This window comes from Pyxicephalus adspersus, chromosome 7 (assembly GCF_032062135.1).
Source record: "Pyxicephalus adspersus chromosome 7, UCB_Pads_2.0, whole genome shotgun sequence".
Taxonomy (NCBI): domain Eukaryota; kingdom Metazoa; phylum Chordata; class Amphibia; order Anura; family Pyxicephalidae; genus Pyxicephalus; species Pyxicephalus adspersus.
This window is the reverse complement of record NC_092864.1, coordinates 23,551,656-23,566,288: the sequence shown is the minus strand read 5'-3', so window position 1 is coordinate 23,566,288 and position 14,633 is coordinate 23,551,656.

Below are 14,633 nucleotides of genomic sequence, written 5' to 3'. Positions count from 1 at the left end.
ACCTTGGCCAGCCACCAGGTCCGTTTAACCTTGCCATCACTGTATACTATTTGTTATATAAGTTTTACATATTAATGTGCTTTTAAAAAAATGTTTATTATCTTTAACCCAAAGCTTAATTTAAAATGGCAACTTTGTCACAAAGATCCTTGATAATGTATAAGCCCCCATTTGTGTTCCTATGTTGTGACCTTGCCACCCAGGTTTCTGGTAGAGACCCTTCGAGTGGCTATTTCAACATACATTGTGCAGGTATGGACCACTATGGTCACATCATATTCCACTCCCATGTAGACAATACTAATGTACATGAATGTAAACAGGAAAAATGAGGAGCAAAAAAAGTGAAAAGTATTTTAATAAAAAATATAGACAGCTACTTAGGACAAGTATTTAGGATTTACATTTACTTTGAAAGTTCTTTGGATTTTACTTGTTTTGGAACCTAACCACCTGTTGCACAAACATGACAAAGTTAAAGAGTGTCACTATATATTGCAGTGCCTGGTCATCTTCAGTAAACAGTTCAGACTACTGTATTGGAGATTATATTAAAAAAAAATTGGTTGGTTAATTAGGTTCTGTTTTAACTCTATTTCATCTGGTAAGGATCTAATTTGTGTCCGTTTCAGTGAAAGTTTTCCTCTCAGCATCATACTGTGACTATCAGTTCACCACTGCTCATTTACAGCATCCGCAATGTTTTTCAGTGAACAATCTCTACAGGGAGAACTAGAAGTTTCTAACCAATGGTAAACCTTCAGAGAATATGTGATTTATTTTTCTAAGATAATTAGAATTTGTGAACAGTGGCAGCTTTCCCAAGCGTGTGTACACAAGATAATACCAGAGTTGACCTGCAGAGCTTCTGGGGAATGTCTTTTGCCGAGCATCTGAAACAGAAGTAGCAAGAAATATAAACAGTATATGCCAACCTTTCAGATACAACAAACTAGCAGCTATTCTATTAATAATGATAGAAACAAAGTATAAAATAAAATTGCCAGCACTTAATCAATAGAAAGCAGTCAGTAAATGATACATAGACTACACAAAGACTGATCTCTGAACACTTTTTTGTCTTACTGGTAGGCATGTTTTGCTTGTTCTTCATGTGGAACATTCCTGATGTTACAATTAAAGATCCATAACATTGAATCCATATCATTGTTACCCTACTAAGACACTCAATACCAATAATAAAGAATGTAAACGCAGGACTGCTATATATTTTTATGTTATTAGAAATAGAAAGCTTAGAAGGTTGAGAAGTTATGAGCAGACATGCACTGAGTGGCAGGGTTTGAAGTAGGATTTCAATTAAACATTTCCTAATGTGCTCCCCATATTGAGCCAGGTAGCCTGTCATGGAAGAAGAGGGTGAGGGCCTAGACCTAGATTCCTTTTACAATTGCAGTGATAAAGATTTCTGTTAATGGAAGAAATATCAAAGTGTACTGTGTTATCCGCTGCTGATTTTTCCCCAGCCACATGTCTCTGTAAACCTGCACATTTGGAAAACACTTTTCTTTGATGTTTTCAGGTGGTAGTTTAGAATATATTACAGGTCATTTATTCATTTCCTTATCTGGTATGGACTTTGTGTGTGGACTTGTGTAATGATTTCTTCTCAGAACATAATGTCTTTCTGTTTTTGGTTAGTAAAAAAATCACGTTGTGAATCATGTTGTGATTTTCTGATCATCCAGTTCTGATGTTGTCTATTTCTGAGCTGCAATCAATCTGCTTATTAAGAATGATTTTTTTTGTATTAATGCAAAACCCTACCCTTTAATTCTAATTACAATTGCTTTTCCTGACATCATTAATGGGGCTCTATTTCTTTCTGTTTAAATAAATTTTTTTCAAATTTTTTTCAAATAAAATAAGTTTTTTTCAAATAAAAAGTTAAACATAGAGCATTTATACTAGGATAAACGAACAATATAAACAATGCAGTTGAACAAAAAGAAGGAGTGGGTGTGTAAACAAACAAAAAAAAAAAGAACCGGTGAAGTAATGCACAAGCATAAAAATATAGATGAAGTCCACTGGTCCAATGCAAGTAATGGCAGACATTTTCTCATTGGTTAGATACCAGGACATTTTTCATTCCACTTGAGCCACCTTAGGAGTTACTGAATTCCAAGCCTTGGCCAGCACCGGTTTGGCTCGCGTGCCTCCAATCAGCTGTTACCGTGGTTCCCACGGTCCCTGGGCTGTACTTATCACTAATAAGTATGACCTGAAACTCCATTAAGAGTTGGCCAGCAGTCACAGCTGATTGGAAGTACTCGCGTGCCTCCAATCAGCTGTGACTGCAAGTTCCCATGCTCCCCGGGCTGTACTTATCAGCCCAGTGACTGTGGGAACTGAACTCAGATGAACTCTCAATGGAGAAACTCCATTGAGAGTTCATCTGGAGTTCACCTGCAGTCACAGCTGATTGGAGGTACACGTGGGCAATGAGAGGGGACTAATGTCAGGAGTACCCGAAAGGGATTTAAAAACCTAGGTAGGAGTGTCATCTTTACTGCCGCCATAAGCTTTAAAAATTATATCTGAAACCTTTTCCAAGTTTCCAGGAGCAGCCTAGCCTGATGTATCAAAGCTGAATAGTTTGCCTCAAAGAGTGTGTCATAGGAAGCTATTATATATAAACCCAAATTTAATAATGTTGATTGTTCCCAGCGAAAAAGGAAAGAATTCCTTAAGGTGGGTGGCAAGTGCATTTCGGAGATTGATATTCAATGCCTAACATTTGTTATGGTTAATTTGGAGGCCCGATATCTCTCCAAAAGAGGCTAGAGTAGATAGGAAATAGGTTGGGCAGAGATACCACTGTATTGAGTATATTCATTAGGGCATTGTCCATGAATAAGCTAATTTTGCGATGGTAAACTGCAAGTTCCAGGCCACTGATGTCTGGGTGGTTACGCACTGCCAGGGCTAGCGGTTCTGTGGTCAGGGTGAATAGAAAGGGTGAAAGAGGACACCCCTGTCCACTACCTCAGGAGATATGAAAGGGAAGGAGCATAATCCAAGGTTTTGTAGGAAGCTTGGGAAGTAGTGTCAGAGCCCTAACCCAGCCAGCTAAAGCCAGCAAAAAAAGACTGGGCATTCTCAAGTCTTAACAAGATAAATACGTTGAATAAGTCCTGGTTAGCAAGGATCTTCATGTCTAGGTTGAAAAGGAAGATTGGTTTGTAATTGGACCATGCTGTTGTATTTGGCTTGGGCAGAATGCAGATTGTATAGTCCAACAGTAACCTAACGCATCGATCAGCTCAGCTGGCGCCATGGCACAGAGCTGGTGGCCAAGGGGGAATGGCAGTGCCTACCACTCACAGTAAAAGAACAAAGCAGCACAAATTAACCACATAAAAGCAGCATAAAGTAACCACATAAAACTTTTTTGTGGAACAGAAAAAATTAAACAGCATTTAAGGAACCCTGCCAACAGTAACCACTTCAAATGTTAGAAGAAAAAGATACAGAATTAATATAGGTAAAGTAGGAGAGTCTCAACTGCCAGGTGGAGGCTGGAGTCTCAAAATCCTTCATCGAATTCCTTGGAGCTCGACCCTGGAGACATGATTCATCAACGATCCTCTTTAACATTGGATCTGCTAGGGCGTTGGTCTAGAAGTGGTGTTGCCGAAGGAGACTGGCCTTTACTGGATGGGCTGGCTGCAGGTTCAGGAGGAATAAGGCCCAAAATCTGCAGGATGGTTTTTGTGTCTTGAGTGGTTGCCGATTACTGCTTATATCTGTAGGTGAAGATGATCCTGAAGAGAAATCCCCATCTGTAACGCATCTGCATAACTTAAAGAACTGCCACCACCAGTTTCATTTCCCTGCGCTTCTTGATTGTAAAAGGTGCCAGGTCGCTGAAAAGTTCATAGTCATATCCCTGGAATGATAGTGTGTCAGTTTCTCTGGGGGCATTAAGGAGTGCATCATTCGTACAGTAGTAGTGTAATTTCACGATAATGTCTCTGGGGGGCCATCTGATGTGCATCTAGATAAAGCACTATGAATTCGAACACATTTCAAAGTTCCAGGGGAATGTTGGTAACAAGCTCCTGGAGCAAGGCTGGAATGGTAGATTGTAGATCAGGAATGTCAAACTCTGGCCCGCAATGACCTTTTTTTGGCCACCAAAGGAATCCTAAATATAAATTGCAGCTGGCCTGCCGCTGCATTAAAATAGCGCCTCTACTACAATTCCCGGCATCACTTGCGTCTATAGACCAGAGGCCTTTCTGCCTATGTGTGGCTCCATATTGGACTGTTTTATGGACACAAGTAATGCCAGGAATTGTAATAGTGGCATCACTCATGTCTATAGACATGGGGCCTCTCTGCCTATGCGTGGCCCTGCATTGGACTGTTTTATAGACACAGGGAATTGTAGTAGAGGTGCTATTTCATTGAAAGGAGGGAAGGGAGTTCCAGCCACTAATAACATTAATCCCTGCATTGGACTGTTTTATTGATGCAGGGAATTGTAGAAGCGGTGCTAAGTTTTTAATTTTAGCCCACTATGTATTTGAGTTTGACACCCCTGTTGTAAATCAAGTACAGATTCTGGGATACCCTGAATACGAATGTTTTCTGTGTCTTACAGTGGTAATGTAAAAATTGGATTTCAGCCTTTAAGGCATCAATTTCTTCCCCGTAGCCCGCTAGAACAGTAGAAACATAATCCATCCTATCTTCAAGTTGGAAAGTACGATAGCCCAGCTCCTTAAATTCTTTGGAGAAGTAAATCTTTTGTTGCCGTGAGGCGACAAAAAAGGCTTTTTGAAACATGTCCTGAATGGCCCCCCAAAGAGCTGTGTGTATGGCAGGTGTGGAGAGCTGGTCAAATGATAACCCTGGAGAGGCAGGTAAGGGTTCTGTAGAGCTACAGGCAGGCCCTGAGAGAGTTCTGTGTCTGCCTGTATTGAATCCTGTGTGGCAGCGTGTGAGGTGCCGGCCATCTTTGCTGGTGCAGCCCTGGAGAGGGCTACTTTTATGGATGGTTTCCCTGTCCAGTGCTTGTTTTCCCCGGCCGATCTAGGCATTACTGAGTATGCTGAGAGAGAGTGGGTCGGTCCCTGGTATGCCGATTGCAACTGTGTTTCTCTCTCATGTGGTGGAGTGAAGCAAGGTTCCTAAAAAAAGTACTAGAAGGCAAAAGTACTAGAAGGCAATTGAAGGCTATATGAAGATATCTAAAAACTTACTGCTTACTATTTCCACAATACAAATTGTCATTAAAAAAAATAAATTATAATTTAGGAGAAATGTTGAGGCCAAGACTAATTAATCAAAAACCTGTACAACAGAACTGCTTGAAAAGGTGGTCAATTGAAGCTAAAATTCCATATCACTGCAAAGGACCTGAAGGAACATTTATTTGCTACAGAAAAAAATGGAGCATAAAATGGGTCCTCCTCTCTGTTCCTAAGCAAATATTATATGAACAGGAGAAATATAAGAAAGATTCTTTACCTGCAAGCCTATTACCTAAATCAACATCTGAAGCATGCAAAATATTACAAAAATAAGCCAGAAGTAGTTTAAAGAAAAAAGGAAAAATGTATGTGAGCTGGCAACAAGAAACATTTGAAGGCTGTTATTTTTGCCAAAGTGGTGTTACCAGCTATTAAGTTCCCAGACTTTTTCACATACCAGATTTTATTATTTTTCCAGTCCTTGAATTCTGCAAAATAATAGCAACTGTGCATTAACCACCTAACTGATAACCCCGACCTTGGTACGGGGTAAAAAAAGTTACTATTTTCGATAACCCCGAACTTTTCTCACTGTATGTAAATACACGTCCGTCCTCTTCGATCTACAGCCGGCGAGTGCAGTGACAATCACCGGGGTTTCCCGGTGACGACGCTGCATGCGTCGGCGCGGGAGGGAGGCGGGCGGGAAATTCAAAATTTTGTATTGAGTTCCTTTGCATTGAACTCAATACAAAAAAACTGTATTGAGTCCAATACAAAGAAATCCTTATATAATATATATATAATTATATTATATATATATTATATAGGCTACTGTACATTACATTTTACACTATTTTTTTTTAACCTTTTTTTTATTTTTTTTTTTAAAGATTTTTTTTTTTAAAGGTTTTTTTTTATGTTTTATAAAAAAAAAAATTATTATTAAATTTATAAAATTTTGGACATATTTCGGTGAGTTATGCGGTAATTCGGTGAATTATAAATAATTATTGAGTAATTCGGTGAATTAGAGCCTACAATCTAAAATAAATTTCCATGCAAAAAATGTAACACTTTTTGCATGGAAGTTTGGAAAGAATTAGAATACCTGGCGTTCGCGTACGCGTCCCTCGGCGATTCCTGATGATGTCCGTGCATGCGCCCGTCGATGGGGGTCATAGCGGAAAATTCAAATATTTTGTATTGGATTCAATACAAAGTTCTGTATCCAGTCCAATACAAAATAATACAAAATATATTTATGTGGTTTTGTCTATAGGTATGTGACGTTGGATGGTTGGACACTAGGGAGGTGTTTTAGAAAAATATATTATTATACAGTATACCGAATTATCGCATTTTCAGTATTTTTCATTTATTTATGTATTCTTGTTTAAGCTGATTTTTGTGTATTTTATTTTTATTAAAAGTATTTTTTTTTTTACATGATTGTGTGTTTCAAACATTTTTTATATTCATGATATCTACTAGAACCCTGTTCGGACATATTTCAGTAAGTTACAGGTCTACAATTTCAAAAAAAAAATTATGAAAACCTGTAACGCTTTTGGAACAGAAATCTAGACCTCAGTGTAACGCCCAGGTGGTTAAACATGTCATGCTTTCTGCAGAGGTCGTGTTAACTTTTCATCACTGTAAATCTGCTAAACACATAATTTTATCAGTTGTGCTCAAATGTTGGTTCCCCATTTGTATAGTAAAATCTATAGTTTAATGTGGTGTTATGTGGTGATGACAGGTGCTCTTTGAAATATACCACCACCAAGATCTAGTATTAAGCTTTGTTTATTTTTTATTTTTAAAGCAGGCTATATAGATTTAACTAGGTTGTCATGCAAGTTGCAATTATTCACACAGATGTTCATTATGAGAATATTGTTCAGAAAAGCCTAGAAGAAATGTAAGCATCTGGTTCCACTGTTACACAATTAATAATGTTCTTATTATTTGTATTTTCTGCACATATTATGCCCCATTTCTAATAAGAAAATGGCAAGTTGCTGCCAATTATATAGCAGCATATTGTGTGCATGAGTAGAGATGAGCAGCCTAGTTCCACTGAATCGCTTTTGTGGCGGAAAGTAAATTTCCGCACTAATGCAAAATTTCCATGGAAATGTCTTTTGATTTTAGGATGTGGAATTTTTCTGCTAAAATACGTCCATCAGACTTACACTTTTTATCAGTTTTATCAGCCAGTTGGATGATCATGTTTTTGAAAAGCTGGGTCAGTTTGGCAACTAACCTTATATTTATCACAACACAAGGGTGTGTTTACAACCTTCAGAGATGTGTCTGTATCCTGGTAAGTATTTGTTTGTGTTAATATTTATTAAGATTGTCACTCTTATCTCTTCCTCACGATAGCCAAAATGCCTCTCTCCTGCGCATGCAGGCAGTCATGAGCCCTTGTGTGTGCCCAAGGACCACAACCTGGCGCAACATCCTCACTACAAGAGGCTCTGGAGAAGACCTGGTTATTGCTTAGACTCTGTTTCTTGGCCCTTTCTTAGGGCTCACACCGTTTTTGAGCAAGCCATAGTGCCCCATGGATACTCCGTCTCCCCAAGGGTGACAAAGACTTTGTAGAAATGGGTAAGGGAAAATAATACCCTCTACTCATTGCACTGCAAGGGGGTAGATACTTTGTTTCTTCCAAATCCCATCATGACTTTCCCTACAAAACCTTACGTTCTTTTTGTCCCATGTTCCTTCTTCAATAAGCATTCTTACCTTCCGATTACTCTATTCTTTTGTCAAAAAATGTCATGTCATCCTGACCTAGCCAATCAAGATGTTCAAAGATCAGAATGTGCAAGAGAAGAATATAAAAGATGGCATTTCCAGGGTTGGAATGGGGACAGGTGAGTATTAATAGGGTTTAGTTACACTTTAACATTCATATTTCTATAATTTACAATTCCTGTAAGTTAACCTCAATCATTTTATTTTTATTTGCATTCGCAAGTTACATTTAAAATTCATTTGGCTACAGGAGAAAATATCCTATAAATAACGGTAATCATATATATTTAAATATGTTTTTCCAGTGTAGTTATTTTGTATAATACTCATAAAACTCTAAGTTAAATTCTAAGATTCCCATAAGTGCATATCACATGCTTAGTGTGCATTAAAATATCTTCATGTTACATCTGAATAACTCTAAAATGGAGACTCGTGTTCTTCTTAGAACAGATCAGTAAAACACAGAAGAATAAAAAAGAGCAGCTGTTTCATTGCTAATTGTAAATGGTGGATATGTGGCCCAGATTTGTGAGCTTGGCTCTTGGAAGAGATCTGTATGCTGCTGCAGGCATCGGCCTCTTCCTCCACAATCATCTAATTGGATTTTCATGTCCAAATCCTGTTCTCTTAATCAAAAGGCAAACAAAATCAATCTTTCGAGTTCCAAGAATTTGAGTGCAGCATTTAGTTCTTAAGCAATGAAAGACATACTCTATAAATATCCATCAAAGCCCAGCTTCTTAAATTGTTTAACTATCCAAATGCTGGAACTGTGTAAATCACTGTGAAAATCAGCTTTGCCAAGGTAAGATAATGGAGAGAAATCACTAATGGTTGTAATCTGTCAGAGGTTTCCTAGAACACTGGGCTGACTTTGCATTTTAGTACATCCTAAATGGTAAAGATGGCTTGAACCTGAACTCAATATACTTAGGGAATGGTTTCGGGGACAGATTGAAATAAATTAAAGTTAGGTTGAAAGGGAGTCATAAAACAGTGATGACTATGGATTAGAGAAGGACAAGACAAAGAGGACGGCATAATGAAAGAAGATGGGTGAGGGTTATGTCAACTGTAAAAAAAACCTGTGACACATGAAGCTCGTACTATAACCCATAAATGATGCTGTAAATTAAATATGCTGTTTAAGATGTATGTTCGTTAATGCAAAAAGCCTGGCAAAAAATAAGTGAGGTCGGGTCACTGGTGCATAATTGAAATTGTGTTACAGAAACATGACTTGATTCTTCACAAGACTAGGCTGTTAACATATATGCTTTTAATCTTTTTCAGAATGACAGGATAAACAGATAAATTGGTGGAGCATGTCCCAGTGTTAAAAGTGGTTTGATCTTGAACATGACAATTTGTCTTTTGGGTGGTGATCCTAATAATGAAACATTGTAGGCAGATATAATGAGCCTGCAAGTTGCTTGGGTTTCAGAAAGAACATCGCTACGGAACGTCTATCAAAGTCCATGCTTATGGAAAGAGTGGGTTACATTGTGATCTATACAACTTTAAAACAATTGTAACATTTGCTGTATATTAAAAGTAGCTCAATAAATGTTTTCAGAGCTGTTTCTTTCAAAGACTGGTGAAGGAATAATCAAGACAAAGTAGTAGATGTAGAAAAAGCAAAGATCCACATAAATAATAAAGTAAAAGTAAGGAAATCATCATTCTGCAACTTGTTCCTTTAGTGCTCTCTATAACAAGAAAAAACGTAAACAGTGCAAAAGTCGCATTGCCAAATTTTACTCCAAATCTTGCAATATAAATAATCAAAGAGACATTATCTAACAGTGTGGAAAAGTAATATAGGACTGTAGATACAGGAAGTGTTTTATTATTTTTAAAAAGTAATATAAAACAAAGGTTAAATATTTTAAAGGGCTGTCTAGGTATAAATAACAATACTGGGGAACAGTTATCATATCATTTTATTTGACCTAGACATCAATTACAGTTCCAAAGGCCACAGAGAGGTCCGACTCATTTTCTGACTCAACTATAAGGTAATCTGTTCATACTTTATGTGTTGAAGGTTTTCGACAACTAGGATTTAACAAGGACAACTACAAATGAAAGCAATCAAGGAGCTATCTTTTGATTATATCAATTAAGTTAGGTAAAAACTAAAACGTGAGATATGTTATCCTTTTCAGAAAAGTACAACCTTGGGCTGGCTAGGAACAAGCTAATCAGAAAAGATGACATTGTCAGTCTGCTGCTGCTCCCTATTTGTCCAGTCATATGTTGGGGAAGAGGGGTTTCTGGTCTATATTGCCTCACTGCCTTTAAAAAATATGGGTTACATGACTGTGCTACTGTTTGGAATGTGTAGATATCAGTACCGGCAGGACAAAAGAGCAAATTGTGTATTTAGATGTTTTCATAGAACATCATCTTACATCTTAGTTTGTATTCAATTATTTATCAGGGTCTCATTTTTATACTTAAATAGAAAATCAATGTCAGTGCAGTCCATACAAATCTCATCATAAGGACAGTTGCCATTCACACAAAAAAAATTACTGGAAAACCTATTCATTGCAAGATAGACAGCAATTAGCAAGAAATTATATCTATTTTTATGCATATCATTAGTTTGTATTAATACTCTAAGCAGATGCCATCTGCCTAGCATGTTTAATTGCACATTTAACTTAATCCATAAAATATAGAGGATTCCAGAATTTTAGTTATTTACCATTAAGTATACTGATCCTAAAATTGATCCTCTAATAAGTTATGATGGCAAAAACTGTCCACATGTATATAAGTCTAAAACCTAATTTTACAGAAAATACAGCATATACATTCTATTTTTATAGTTTAAAAATTTATGTCCTTTTATTTTAAAATTCACACACATTGTATATTTTACTACATTTCATCTTCCTCTTACATTACTATAAATATGTTTTGTAGTATCACATTTGAGATTACCGTAAGCCCCATTAGACTAAGTGTTGGCTTTAACATATTTTCAAATAGCTGTATTATTGGGCATGTGTTTAAATAAGCCACTAAACAATTTTTTAAAGTGAAATATAAGTTTTTTTTCTGAGAATTAAAATCTGAAATTCTATTACTGAGTGAATTGCCAGAGTTGCCAGCAGACATTAGACCCACAAAAAGGAGATGAGGAAATTATTTGTGTAGCATTAAAGTTTGTGGCCACCTTACCACTCCATTACACTCTGTGGATGGAAATGCAATAAACTTTCTCCCGCTTTGTAGCTGAAACAGCCTCCCTTCTTCAGGCATGGCTTTCCACAAGTTTTTCAATTGTCTTTGTCGGAATGTGTGTACATTCAGGCAAAGGAGCATTTGTAAGGTCAGGCACTGATGTTGGAGAAGAAGACATGCCTTGCAATCAATGTTTTGTCTTAAAGCAGAACAAAAGTTTCACTTTTGAAAATTCACAATCAGGCAGGTCATTATTGCAGAAACGGACAGGCGATTTCCCTTCTGCAATAATCCTTACTATTTGCCTGATTGCTCCATGTCAAAAAAAGCTGAGCTGCAAATGTGGTTCCTAGGATACTCCAAACTCCCTAGCTCATGGGGGAATGATTCCTATTCTGTTGTCTCAGCCTGGCTAATCACAATGGCCAAAGATTGTCTCTAGGAAGAAAAGAAGGAAGAAGATGGCGGCACCCTGTGATGAAATAGGGACAGGTGAACTCCTTGAGTTTCTATGGCCAGGGTTTTCTTTGTAGAGGCCCAGTCATTCACTAAGTACATTTGAACTCAATAACCTAGAGGGTTGTCCCCATATTTTTGTCCATAATATAAAACAAATTCACAAATTATTATCTTTGGTTTGGTGTAATGATGTTGTTACACTCCATCTCTTGTCTTTTTGTAAAAAAAATACCAAAATGTAAACCTGAATATCTAGGGTCTCATAAAAATCTGAGAATGTGTGTGGGCTTTACCATTTGTCAAGCTCATTTGTCCCTTTGTCCTTTCTCCCCCTCTTCCTTTTTATCTTTGTCCTTTAATTCCTTACCTCTTTTCTTCATTCTTGCCTTCATTTCCTTTATCTCCCTTTTTTTCTTCTGACTTCCTTTTTTTTTTTTTTTTTTATTGATTCTTGCCCCCTTTCCACTTTTACTATATTTACTATCCTTTGCTTTGATTTCCTTTCCTTTTCCTTTTCTTTTTCCTTTTCTTTACTTCCTCTCCCTTTTCCTATGTATCCAAATTCTTCCTCTCATTTTTCTTTCCTTCCTCCCTTCCCTCTTCCTTGCCTTCATTCTTTTTTTTCCTTTTCTTTCTTTCCACCCTTCCACCTTTTCTTCCTTTCCTCTCTTTGCCTTACTTTTTTTTCTCTTCCCATTCTATCCTTCATGTTTTCACCTGTTTAGATTTTCTTCTTTCTTTCCTGTCCTGTCATCATGTGAATGAATTTTCTTAGCAATATTATAATTATAGGCTTAGAAAAATAAAAGCCTGCATGCCCTCTGCTCCGCACACTAAAGGTATTTTTTCATATTCCCTGCTGTCTTCCCTGTCTCACCAAATGTCTGGAAATATCCAAACCAAGTTGTATCTCTTTGCTAAGGCAGTAAAAACATTCAATCCTTGTCCATCAGAGTTTATGACATCCTTCTGAAAAGTAATGAGTATTGCACAGATTCATTCTGGTGCTTCCTTACCATCTCAGTGGTTTTTATGGTGCCGAACCCATATACTTTGACAGTATGAAGTCATTTCCCTGAGAAACTATTTTCAAATCTCATTTACATAATGGACTGTTGAGGGAATGTGCTTGTTTTATGAAAGGGACATTTGGGGATTGTCACAAGCACTGAATCCTGTACAGCTCAGGATGTCTGTTATCAAAGCATTAACATGTTAAGCCATGGCATGAGGGAGACGGGCAAATGATGAAACAATGACATAGGAAGCAGCAAGTATCATAACTCTAACCTGACTTAAACATGCACAGTCATTTACATGGACGCAGTACCAGAGAATAGCTGCTAGAGGGTTTATACAAGTTATTATAGTCTTAAAATCAGACTTTTATTTAGGGAAGGGGAGAAAACCAACTCTCAGACTGGCTGAAAGGATTCCTATATTACTGAAATGAGCCGCTTTGCTTTTTTTTAATGTAATGTCAATGAAACCTTAAAAACACTATGACATTTTAAAATCAAATTATAGAACTTTCTTTTTTTTAATAGATGACAAATTAAAACTACTGAACAAATTTAAAGTTTATATTAAACCTAAGAACAAAATGTAATATTTTGGAGCTTACCAGTCCTAAGATACTTTTTAGCAGAAACTACTTTTTGATTCTGCCTAAGGTGCATTGTCCTTGTATATTGGAATTTTATTTTCTTATAGACTACTCCTACTAACCATCCAAATAATAAAAATTACCAAAGGACACATATTAAGTCCAGCCAGCTAACTCCCATAGATATAGCATAGAGACAGGGACAGTAATGAAAAATGAGGGCAATTCCCCCTAACCAAGCCTTAGCTGACAGTAACAATTATGCAGGGTCATATCGTATTATATATGATAGAGACATAAGGCCCCATATTACTAGATAATATATGATAGAGGGCCCCATATTACTAGATAATATATGATAGAGACATAAGGCCCCATATTACTAGATAATATATGATAGAGACATAAGGCCCCATATTACTAGATATGATATGTTAGAGATATAAGGTCCCTATTAGCATATATTTTATGGTAGAGATATGAATGTATGTGATATAAATCAGGATAAGCACAGTTTCTAAGGAATAGTTTTATCCTCAGATAAAACAGAACAAGACCTTGGTTCAGATAAATCACAGGAAATAAGTTGTGCTGTCATAACAACCCTTTCATCAAGACTTCTTGCTACTAAAGCCTTCTGTGTTCTTAATCTTAACAAAATGAATAACTCCAATCAATATTATGTGTCACGGGGTGAAAGAGTACAAGCGGATTACATGTGTATATGGTGGAAAATTGTACAAGTGGAGCAAAAAATTAAAAGAGAAAATTATCACTGTGATACAAAGAATAAGTTGGACACAGGCTGAGGTTAAAGGGGAAATATGAAACCATCTGTACTCCTTCATGATATCATTCTTTTCATTTGAAATTCATTTTAATTTTAATTGGAAGAATTTTAGCTACAGCTTTAATGTGACAGATCTCATTTACTATCCATACCAGCCAACAAAAATATACTGAACGGAACAAGCAGGGGGTGATATATTTGTCAGTCTTGTATACTTCCCATATACAAGACTGACAACTATAATTGCCAACCTTTGAAATACATATAATTACCAACATATAAGTACATATAATTGCCAACCTTTGAAATACACACTTCAATAATGTCTTGTTGGTTTTTTTAAGTATCCATACCAGCCATCAGATTTTACCCGTTTGGTTGGCATCTACAAAACCTTATACCAGTATACCTGTCATATATAACCCCAACTGTAGGGACTTAATTTTCCATTGACTCAGTGATCACCAAACACAATTTATATCTGTTCTTTATTCAGATCATAAAAACAGACATTCACTATCTTGCAATATATGGCACTATCAAGGATCCAATAGAGCTCTGATAATAATGCAGCAACAGCAACAAAGGA